Here is a 10,518-nt window from a genome sequence, read left to right as displayed (position 1 = left end):
AGCGTCACACACTGAAACCCACGACTGATCATCAAGTATCTCTAACCTCCCAGAGCAGCGAGAACCTCCAACCAGCCGGACTTCTGAATAAGACAACACAGATCAACAAAAGCATGGCTTATTTATAGGGCTTCAATATAATTATTTGTACATCAAAGCCATTTTATTTTTAGTCTTATAATGAATTAAGTAAAAACACAAAAGAAAACCATAACAAATATAAATATAAAATGTATTTACTATTGAAGTCAACATTTTAAAACTTCTTTAAAAATTAAAAGCCAATCTGGAAGTGCAAAAAATCTTGCAAAGATATAGATTTTAATATGTAAAATACTTTACCTGAACACATGACTCCAGCATCTCTACTATGCTCACAATTGCTTTTACCCCATCCTAATGATCCACAGCTCTTCAGTGTAGACTCTGATCCAGTACACTTGACAAAACTCATCCAGATTGGTCCTGATCCTGGTCCAAAATGAGCATCACCCAGAGCATCTACAGGTTCTCCACAGTCCAGCTCTCTACACACCACTGCAGCATCAGCCAAATCCCAGTGATCATCACACACTGTTCCCCACTGACCTCTATGAAGAACCTCCACTCTACCAGCACAGCGACTGTGACCACCAACCAGACTCACATTCACACAGTCTAAATATTAAGCAGTAATAATGAGAGATGAACGATGAAGGGATGAGAGTTCAATTTACAGCATTACAAAGTGGGTCAACTGGGAAATGGGACACTTACGTCTCAATATTTAAAATGAATATTCAGAGTTCAATACAAGTTTAGCTCAATCAACATCATAGGTATGTTGATTAACAAAAAAATTATTATGCTGACTCCCTCCTTTTATTAAAAAAATGTAGGGTTTTAATTATCCTAAAATGCATTATTGTTTCAGCTGTAAATAGTTAAAAACAATTACTGGGTTTATACCATTTTGACATGGAAACAAAGTTTAAAACTGGAAATAACTTTGCACAGAAAAGGTTAGTAAGCAATTTTTTCCACACTATAATCATTTGTTTACGTCTTGTTTCTATATTATTGACAACATTTACAATGTAAATTAAATTGCGATCACAAGACAACAAAACTACAATAATGGTCTCAATAAATTAGGGTTTCAATAAATAAATATTAATATTATTTTGATAACGATATATTATAATGAATAAAAAGAAGACACACTATTTGTAGCTCTTTATAAATTGGAGAGACAATGTATGTGTATTTCAAAATACTGTGACAATGCGATTACGGCCATCTAATAAACACATTCCAGTATAGTTTAATTTTAAGATCTTAAATAACATAGCATTTAACCCTTCATTAAAAAAAAAAAACAACAACAACAACAAAAAAAATCTCTTTAATTTCATGTGTACTTACCAGCTGTGATGAGTATTATAAGTGAAGACAGTAAAATGAGTGTCAGGCATCTCTCCATCTCTCTCTGCTTGATTAATTCAACATCCAGTACAAGCTTCTCCGCACTGATGATACAGAAGTACAGGCGTCCTCTCTCAGCCCCCTTAATGAGAGAGAAAGAGGTTCAAAACCCTCCAATCACACTCGCTGTTACCTTATTAGACAGAACAGAGGAAATCATCAAACAACTTCGGTGACAAATCAGACGAGGCTTTAATGACTTTCTCCATATATATCTAACAGTCAGTGCTGATGAGCTCCTCCTCCCCACCCATCAAGAGGGGATGCAGAAACACACACACACACACACACACACACACACACACACACACACACACACACACACACACACACTTGACTTACAGGAGACAGGAAACTCTCCAGTTTATTTACAGCATCAAAGCCCAACACCTGCAGAGAAGAGATAAAAGCACTGATAACTGTGATATTAGTGTATGCATATGTTAGCATGATATTAACATGTAATAAACTCAACTATTTAAATTAAATATTATTGTCAAATAGCATTTAAAAAAAAAAAAAAAAAGAGGCAGAAAAGACATTCTCCTTAAAATGTATTTTTGTGAAACATCTCATCACTTTCTCAAGATAATTCTCATCTTTTTTAAATGCATGTACATTTAACACTTAATTTGTGTTATATTACAAAAAAAAACTACTTACCGCTGCTCTGGGGGTGTTTCTAATACAGCGGCTGTGACAGTAAAGTTGACATCTTTCTCTCTTCTGACTGCAATTATCAATCTCTCTTTATTTTTTTACTCTTTTTGAAAGTTGTGAAAACTCTGTTGTGGCGTTTTTCTTTTGCTATTTGAGCAAATGGAAACACAAAAAATATATATTTAATGTAGTCTCTCATGCACTGCTATAGAAGTTTACATGCCTTTCACTTCTGAGACTGTTACAGGCAATTTAGTAGTATTTTATATGTCTATGGTTCTATTAAGCCTGGTGATGAAAGTTAATATGCTAAATAAAATTATATATTTAAATAAGTTTTTTAAGTATTTTAAATACAAATTACAGTCCCTCAAAGTATTTAATTACAAATTACATTTCATGTTTTTTTGTTGAGGAAAATTCAAATTACTAAATATTTAAAAGTAATTAAATACATATTTCAAATACGTGTAATTAAAATACTGCCCATCTCTGCTAACAACTAGGGATGTGAGCCACAGCTAATTTCCTTAATGTTTAAACTGTTATAGAATTTTTTTTTATTTTTTTTTTTAAAGATTTTTTTTAAAATAATAATTAAGAATGACATTTGACATTCTAAAATAACAGAGGGAATAAATATGATAAAAGATAGTGCTTCGGAAAATCTGAACTTTGCCATTTATGTAAAAAAGATTAAGGCCTTATGTAAGAAGGTACTTACATCAGGAGCTGTTAAGTTAAGACTGTGTTTTAAGAACTAGTCTGACCAAAAGCAATTAATTACTGCTAATCAGTCTTACTTTTCGGATTCAAGTTCGACCAAATAACCTTTTTTATGTAACTGATAAAAAATAAATAAATAAAAAGTCCAGTCTTGAAGAAAATAATGAGGTGACTACCTTGTAAGTCTAATAAGTTTATGCAACCGGCCCCAGGTCTTAAATCAGCTGCCTTGCCATAATACCTTTCAGCTGCCTCATCCTGTCTGTGGACAAACACACACATTTACTAGAACCTGTAAGTTGTTATGAAAATGATTATGCATAAATACATGATAATAATAATAATTATTAAAATAACAATGCAACTATAAGTATTTGAAATACTTAAAAATAAATTTAAAATACTTAAAATAAGTATTTGACAATAACAACAGCAACGCAACATTATCAAATTTTTGGTGTTCATGATTAAAACATTAATTTGACTCCTATAATTAAATAATTATACATATTATGCATAGCCGACATAAATTAATTATTAACAACAACAAGTATGTGATGATAACTGAAAACATTAATTTGACTGTTTGATATAGATTACTTTTAGCCTTTCTGTCATGCTTGATTAAGATTGGTTAATCATGGCATTAATTATGTACTAATATTGCTGTGTAATGAGTGTTGGCCCAAAGAGAGTGAGAGTGGACGATGGGGGAGGAGTCGGAGGACATGAGGTAAAAATTTGTCTTTCACATTTGCAATACTATCAACAACCACAATTAAGTGAAACCTATGATATTTTTTTTGGAAATTGACCATATTGCAGCCGTGAAAGAGACCTACAGCAGCAGCAAACAGACTGGAGCAGTTTGAGCACAGAAAGACTCTTGACAGGATTTCTGAAGAGACACTTTCAGCTCACAACAAATGATTTAAATTTCCATAAAAAGTTTTGAAAGTAACATGCGAGCCATGACATTTAAGATTAACCACAGGTAAAGTCAAGTCTTTATACAGGTTGTTTCACAGAATTACCGTGATAAACAGGAAATGATGATTCAATGATGCAGTAAAGCAGCTCTAAAACTAAGTTCAATGTTGATTTAGTTCGGTTCAATAATTGTGTAAAGTTCATCAGTTATGGAATGAGTTCAGTTCTGATGTCATCATCCAGCTCAGTTCAGACCGATATTGTCAGTGCAGTCAGATCAATAATATTGTTGAATATTAAGTGTCTCCAACTAAGCAAGCCAAAAGGTGACAGTTAAGGAACCCAAACTACACAGTGACAGAAAAAAGAAAAAAAAAAATTCCAGGAGAACACGCCCATTTCACACATACTCCGTGTGCGTATGCTATGCGGCTGTACCACAAACACATACTATTTTTATTTAAAATCCAGAAGTTATCAGTAACTTTTATTTTAAAAAAGTTTTATCAGCATTGCGATTCTCTTTGTACACATATACACTATTTAATAGACGTTTAAACACAATTTAACAACGTATTATTCAATGCTACTTCTATATAGATTTATATATTAGGTTGCTCAAGCAAGTGGTAAAATATTTAACCATAGCCTACTTCTAATAAAATCGGGGGAAAAATTAAATTAAAACTTAAAATTTACAAAAACTGAAAGACTCTCATGCCTTTTCTTTTGCATTTAAATTTTAATACAACAAATCTTGTCACAAAGAACCTAATCGGTTACTAACGTAACCTCGGTTCTCTCTAGAGAGGGAACGAGTATTGCGTAAGTTGCTTACGCTACGGGTAAAGTCATCTTTTCTCGAGATTGTGAGGGACCTAGCAGCCAAGGAAAGAGGATCATAGAAATCTGTTCCAAAAAATATATTTTACTGAATTCAAAAAAAATCATATACAAAGGTTTCGAAAAAGGAAACAAAGTCCAAATCATCAAAACAAATATTTAGGCCTATAAAAGAGATCAACAGAACAAACTAAACTCAAACAACTGAGTGTGTGTAAAGACAAACTGAACTGATCTACCAGTTAAACAATCAGGGACACATTTATACAAATGGACTAGTCCACATTAACACATAAGGGAAGACAAAAACAACAACTTCACTAATACAACAACAAAATCAATACCAAGGTTAATTCAATAATTACACTATAATTAAGAGCATAATTTTAACACAAATAATAAATCTAAGGAAAGAACAAGCAATTAGGAAAGAAAATACAAACACAAACATTCGTGAACCCCCCCCCACAGTAAATCTGCTGGTTGGTAGCGGCAAGCGGAACAAAAATTGCGGTCGAGGCGGCATGCCGGCCCTTAATTCACGCGGACCACAACCGGAACTAGCCGAACCATCCGAAGCTCCAGTCATCCACTCCTCAGCAACACAACGGTAACTTAAACTCAAAGAAAGTAATATTAATGGATGCGTGTACTTCACAACACCAACTAAATTGTGTGCACTTCAATCAGTCAGTGATGTACTACAACGCAAAATAAATATCTTAATGAGAAATAAACCGTGTTTGAGTCTTATTGCCAAATAAACAAACAAAACTATTAAGAAAATGAAACGAAATACTAAAGAATGTGCAGAATAAGTTACAAGAACATATGAATAAGTGTTTGTATGCGTGTGCGTGCGCAACATTACTGCTCACTGATGTGTGGCTGCATCGGGGCCATCACATACTCCTCCCCTTCACAGATGTCACTGGCACTGCGGGAAAGATAGTCCGCCGTCAAGTTCTCCTTGCCAGGGACATGATGAATAGAGAAGCGGAAGGGCTGCATGGCCAGGTACCAACGGGTTATTCGGCTGTTGGTGTCTTTCATTTGCTGAAGCCATTGCAAAGCCTTGTGGTCCGTCTCCAGAACAAATTCCCTTCCCAAAAGGTAATATTTCAGGGAGTCCAGAGCCCATTTTACAGCCAAACATTCCTTCTCCACGATGGAATAACGGACTTCCCTGGGGAAGAGTTTGCGACTGAGGAACGCAATGGGCCGCCGAGCATCAGGAGCCCCCTGCAATAAGACCGCCCCCAGTCCTCTATCCGAGGCGTCCGTCTGGAGAATGAAAGGTTGGTTAAAGTCAGGATTATACAAGGAAGAACTCTTGCTTAAGGCGGTTCGGATGTCTGCAAATGCTGCCTCCGCTTCTTTCGTCCATCTGATCTGATTTGGACTTTTTGAACCAACCATATCAGTCAAAGCTGCAGCCCTGCTTGAGAAATTGGTGATAAATTTGTTGTAAAATCCAGCCATGCCCAGGAACGATCGCAACTCCTTGCGAGTCTGTGGCTGAGGGCACATTTCAATGGCCCGGACCTTTTCCACCTGAGGCCTGATCACCCCACCACCAATGACAAATCCCAGGTATTCAGTCTCGGTCTTCGCAACCGCACATTTGTGTGGATTTACTGTCAACCCAGCTCTCTGAAGGCGCTGCATAACCTCCTGGATGTGTTGCAGATGTTGCTCCCATGTGTCGCTGTAAATCACAATATCGTCCAGATAAGCAGCTGTAAAGGTTAACCCCCGTAATACCTGGTCCATGAGTCTTTGGAAACTGGCAGGTGCCCCGTGCAATCCAAAAGGTAAGACCTTAAAATGGAATAACCCCAATGGGGACTTGAACGCTGTGAGCTCTCGGGAACGGCGAGTCAACGGAATCTGCCAGTAACCCTTTGAAAGGTCGATGGTCGTCAGAAACTTGGAGTTACCCAGGCGATCTGTAAGGTCACCTATACGTGGAGTGGGATAGGCATCAAATTTTGTCACGGAATTGAGGTAACGAAAATCAATACAGAATCTTATTGTGCCATCCTTTTTTGGAACAAGGACCACAGGATGGCACCACTCACTCTTGGATGGCTCTATAATCCCCAGCCTCAGCATCAAATCCACTTCCTTCTTCAGTGATTCTTGGAGACGCTCTGGGACCCTATAGCTCATTCTCCTCACAACAGCATCAGGTTTCAACTCGATGTCATGTTCAATCACAGTTGTGAACCCAGGATATTCTGAGAAAACCTCGGGTAAACAAAGGGCCCTCACCTCAAGTTGCCGTTGGGGTGACAAGTGATTCAAACTAACATCTTCTAGAGCTGGCTGGGGTAAGTATTGGTCGTCCAGTTTCTCTTCTTCCTCCACCTGCCTAATCATCAGGCTCTGCACAGTCTGATCAGGACGAGGAACCCATTGTTTAAGGAGGTTAATGTGCAGAATTCTTCCCGGACCGTCTTTGCCTGACTTGGCAACTTCATAGGTAGTCGGCCCAAGTTTCCTTCTGACTTCAAAAGGGCCTTGCCATCTCGCCAACAGTTTACTCTCAGTACTGGGCAGCATAACCAGTACCTTCTGACCCGGGTCAAAATTTCGCTCCCGTGCCGACTTATCATACCAGGTTTTCTGGCGTGTTTGCGCCTCTGCCAGGTGAGATTGGGCCAACTCGGTCATCTTCGCCAAGCGCTCTCGCATCTGCACCACATAGGACACAATGTTCATTGGCTCATCCCTTCTCTGGTCTCCCTCCCATATTTCTCGAAGCAGAGCAAGAGGACCTCTCACCTCATGCCCATATAAGAGTTCAAATGGGGCAAAGCCAGTAGACGATTGTGGTACCTCTCTATAAGCAAACAGAAGGTAGGGGAGCCATTGGTCCCAATCTTTACCCGACTCAGAGACAAACTTACGAAGCATCTGTTTAAGGGTCTGGTTGAATCTTTCTGTTAGCCCATCTGTCTGAGGATGGTACGGGGTTGTTCTTAGACTCTTGATGCCCAGTAGTTTGTATACCTGCTTCAAAAGGGTAGACATAAAGTTAGTCCCTTGATCAGTCAAGATCTCACAAGGAAACCCAACTCTCGAGAACAATTGCACAAGACAGGTTGCCACATACTTTGCTTTAATGGACCTCAAGGGGAACACTTCTGGATATCGGGTAGCGTAGTCAGTTACAACGAGCATAAACCGGTTACCTGAGCGACTTCTTTCAACAGGTCCGACCACATCCATTCCCAGTCTTTCAAATGGAGTGCCTATGATGGGTAGCGGTTGAAGAGGAACCCGACATGGGCCACGTGCTGAGACCTTTTGACATTCGGGGCAACTTCTACAATATTGGGCTACCTCAGTTTTCAGGCCAGGCCAGTAAAAGTGTCTTCTAATCCGAGCAAGAGTCTTACCGTTCCCCAGGTGGCCAGCCCAGGGAATCGAATGGCCCAGGACCAGAATAACTTCACGGACACTCTGTGGCACCACCAGCTGTGTCGTCACACCAAGCCGACGATAGAGTATCCCCTGTTGAAGACAATAGCTTTCCTTTGTGAGGTTACCTTCAATATTCTCTGCATCCTCTTGCTCTGCCCGCACCAGGTAAGGAACAAGACTGGCATCCTCCCGTTGTAACTGAGCAATGTTAGTCGGTAATTTAAAGTCTGGGGAAAAATCAGAAAGAGAGTCAACTGGCATCCTAGAGGCATTATATTGAACTTTTTCCAACCGTCTTTGTCGACGAGATTTCCTAGGCTTTGCAGAGTCAACAGTGTCTACCGCATGGTCAAAGAAAGGGAGGGCCCTAAGCAACTGTTCCTCTTCCCTTTTTCTCGCTTTAGCCCGGGTGACAACAATATTACATGAGGGTACTGGCTGCAACAAGTCCCAGAGCACTGGCAGGTCATGGCCCAAAACCACCGGAAATGGTAAGCTGTCTGCTACGCCCACATCCAGAAGGTAAGTTTGTCCTCTCACTTTGATGTATACATTGGAGGTAGGAAGCAGTTTTTCATCACCGTGAACACAGCGAATGGCTTTCTTTTCACTGAAGTTCAGTAGGGCAGGTGGGACATACCTGTGATGTACCAGTGTCTGATCACTCCCAGTGTCCACCAGGGCCTGCAATTCCCTTCCATTCACCTCCACTGTTACCATCTGTGGGGCCCACTCAGATTTTACTTGTGAACTCAGATGACCCCTGGGCACATAACATAAGTGAGTAGTCTTGGCTGTGTTTTTAGGGCACATCGGTTTTGTGTGGCCCTCCTGACCGCATAGATAACAGATTGGCACCTTCTTAGGATTCTTTAGAGGAGTCGCAAAAGCAGGACCTCCAAAAGACTGACCAGCACGGGGGAAATTTTTCGGGCTTTGCTGGGGAAGATTTAGTCGGCGATCATCCCTACTGGCTTTCCAGGCCCACTGATTCCTCTTCCGTGCAGCCACGAAGACATCGGCCAGTGTTGCTGCCTGTGCAGCGGTCTTAGCATCATGCTCCCGGATCCAAACCTGAAGCTCAGGAGAAAGCATCCTCAAATATTGTTCAAGAATCAAGATTTCACCAACTTCCTCCACTGATCTACATTTCGGCTGAATCCACTTCCCATAAAGTTCCCTTAACCGCACATATAATTCTTTAGGGCTCTCATTGGGTTCAACATCCAGAGAACGAAACTGTTGTCTGTACGTTTCTTGATTGATGTCATATTTCTTTAAAATGGCCGATTTAACCTCCTCATACTCAAGAGAATCGTCAACATCCATGTGTACGTAAGCAGCTCTGGCCTTACCCGTCAAAAGGGGAATTAAATGAAAGGCCCAATCCTCCTTCGGCCACCGGCAAACAGCTGCAATTCTCTCAAAAGTAATTAAGAAGTGTTCAATGTCATCAGATTCAGATAACTTTTCAAGTCTTGGCTCTTTAAACTGACCTGCCCCCTGGGTTTCTGAGAGATATCTTCGACCAGTAACAGACGGTGACAATGGACGGCCCGAGACAGCTTCCTCGTCATCTGGAACTTCCAAGGGGTCCACACCAGTCAGCAGGGGATTTGGTGTTGGAGTTGTGCGAGCCTGCACCTCCAGCTGCAACAGACTAAACTGGTGTTGAAGACCTTTAAAACGTCGCTCCTGCTGGACATATTCTTGGTTCCTGTGGGTTTCTTGAGCATCCATCTTTGCCATGTGTGCTCGGAACAGGTTTGTCAAGTCTGCCAGTGTGGGCTCTCTGCTTCCAGGCTCCATATCCTCCACCTCTCTTACTTCCTGCATCACTCCATCCTCCACCAGCTCCTGGAATACTTCACTTCGCTCTGCTAGAGCAGGCTTTGAGGCTGTCTTCCTTCCTCCCCGGCTCATGACATACAAAGTATCTCCATCTCAGGGACAAGAGGGGAGAGAAGAAAAAAAAAATTAAATATATTTTTGGAAAACTATGACCCCTACTGGCTGATCCCACCGCTGCCACCACTTGTGAGGGACCTAGCAGCCAAGGAAAGAGGATCATAGAAATCTGTTCCAAAAAATATATTTTACTGAATTAAAAAAAAATCATATACAAAGGTTTCGAAAAAGGAAACAAAGTCCAAATCATCAAAACAAATATTTAGGCCTATAAAAGAGATCAACAGAACAAACTAAACTCAAACAACTGAGTGTGTGTAAAGACAAACTGAACTGATCTACCAGTTAAACAATCAGGGACACATTTATACAAATGGACTAGTCCACATTAACACATAAGGGAAGACAAAAACAACAACTTCACTAATACAACAACAAAATCAATACCAAGGTTAATTAAATAATTACACTATAATTAAGAGCATAATTTTAACACAAATAATAAATCTAAGGAAAGAACAAGCAATTAGGAAAGAAAATACAAACACAAACATTCGT

The sequence above is a fragment of the Abramis brama genome (assembly GCF_963993115.1).
Source record: "Abramis brama genome assembly, chromosome: 4".
Classification (NCBI taxonomy): domain Eukaryota; kingdom Metazoa; phylum Chordata; class Actinopteri; order Cypriniformes; family Leuciscidae; genus Abramis; species Abramis brama.
This window is presented reverse-complemented; position numbering follows the sequence as displayed.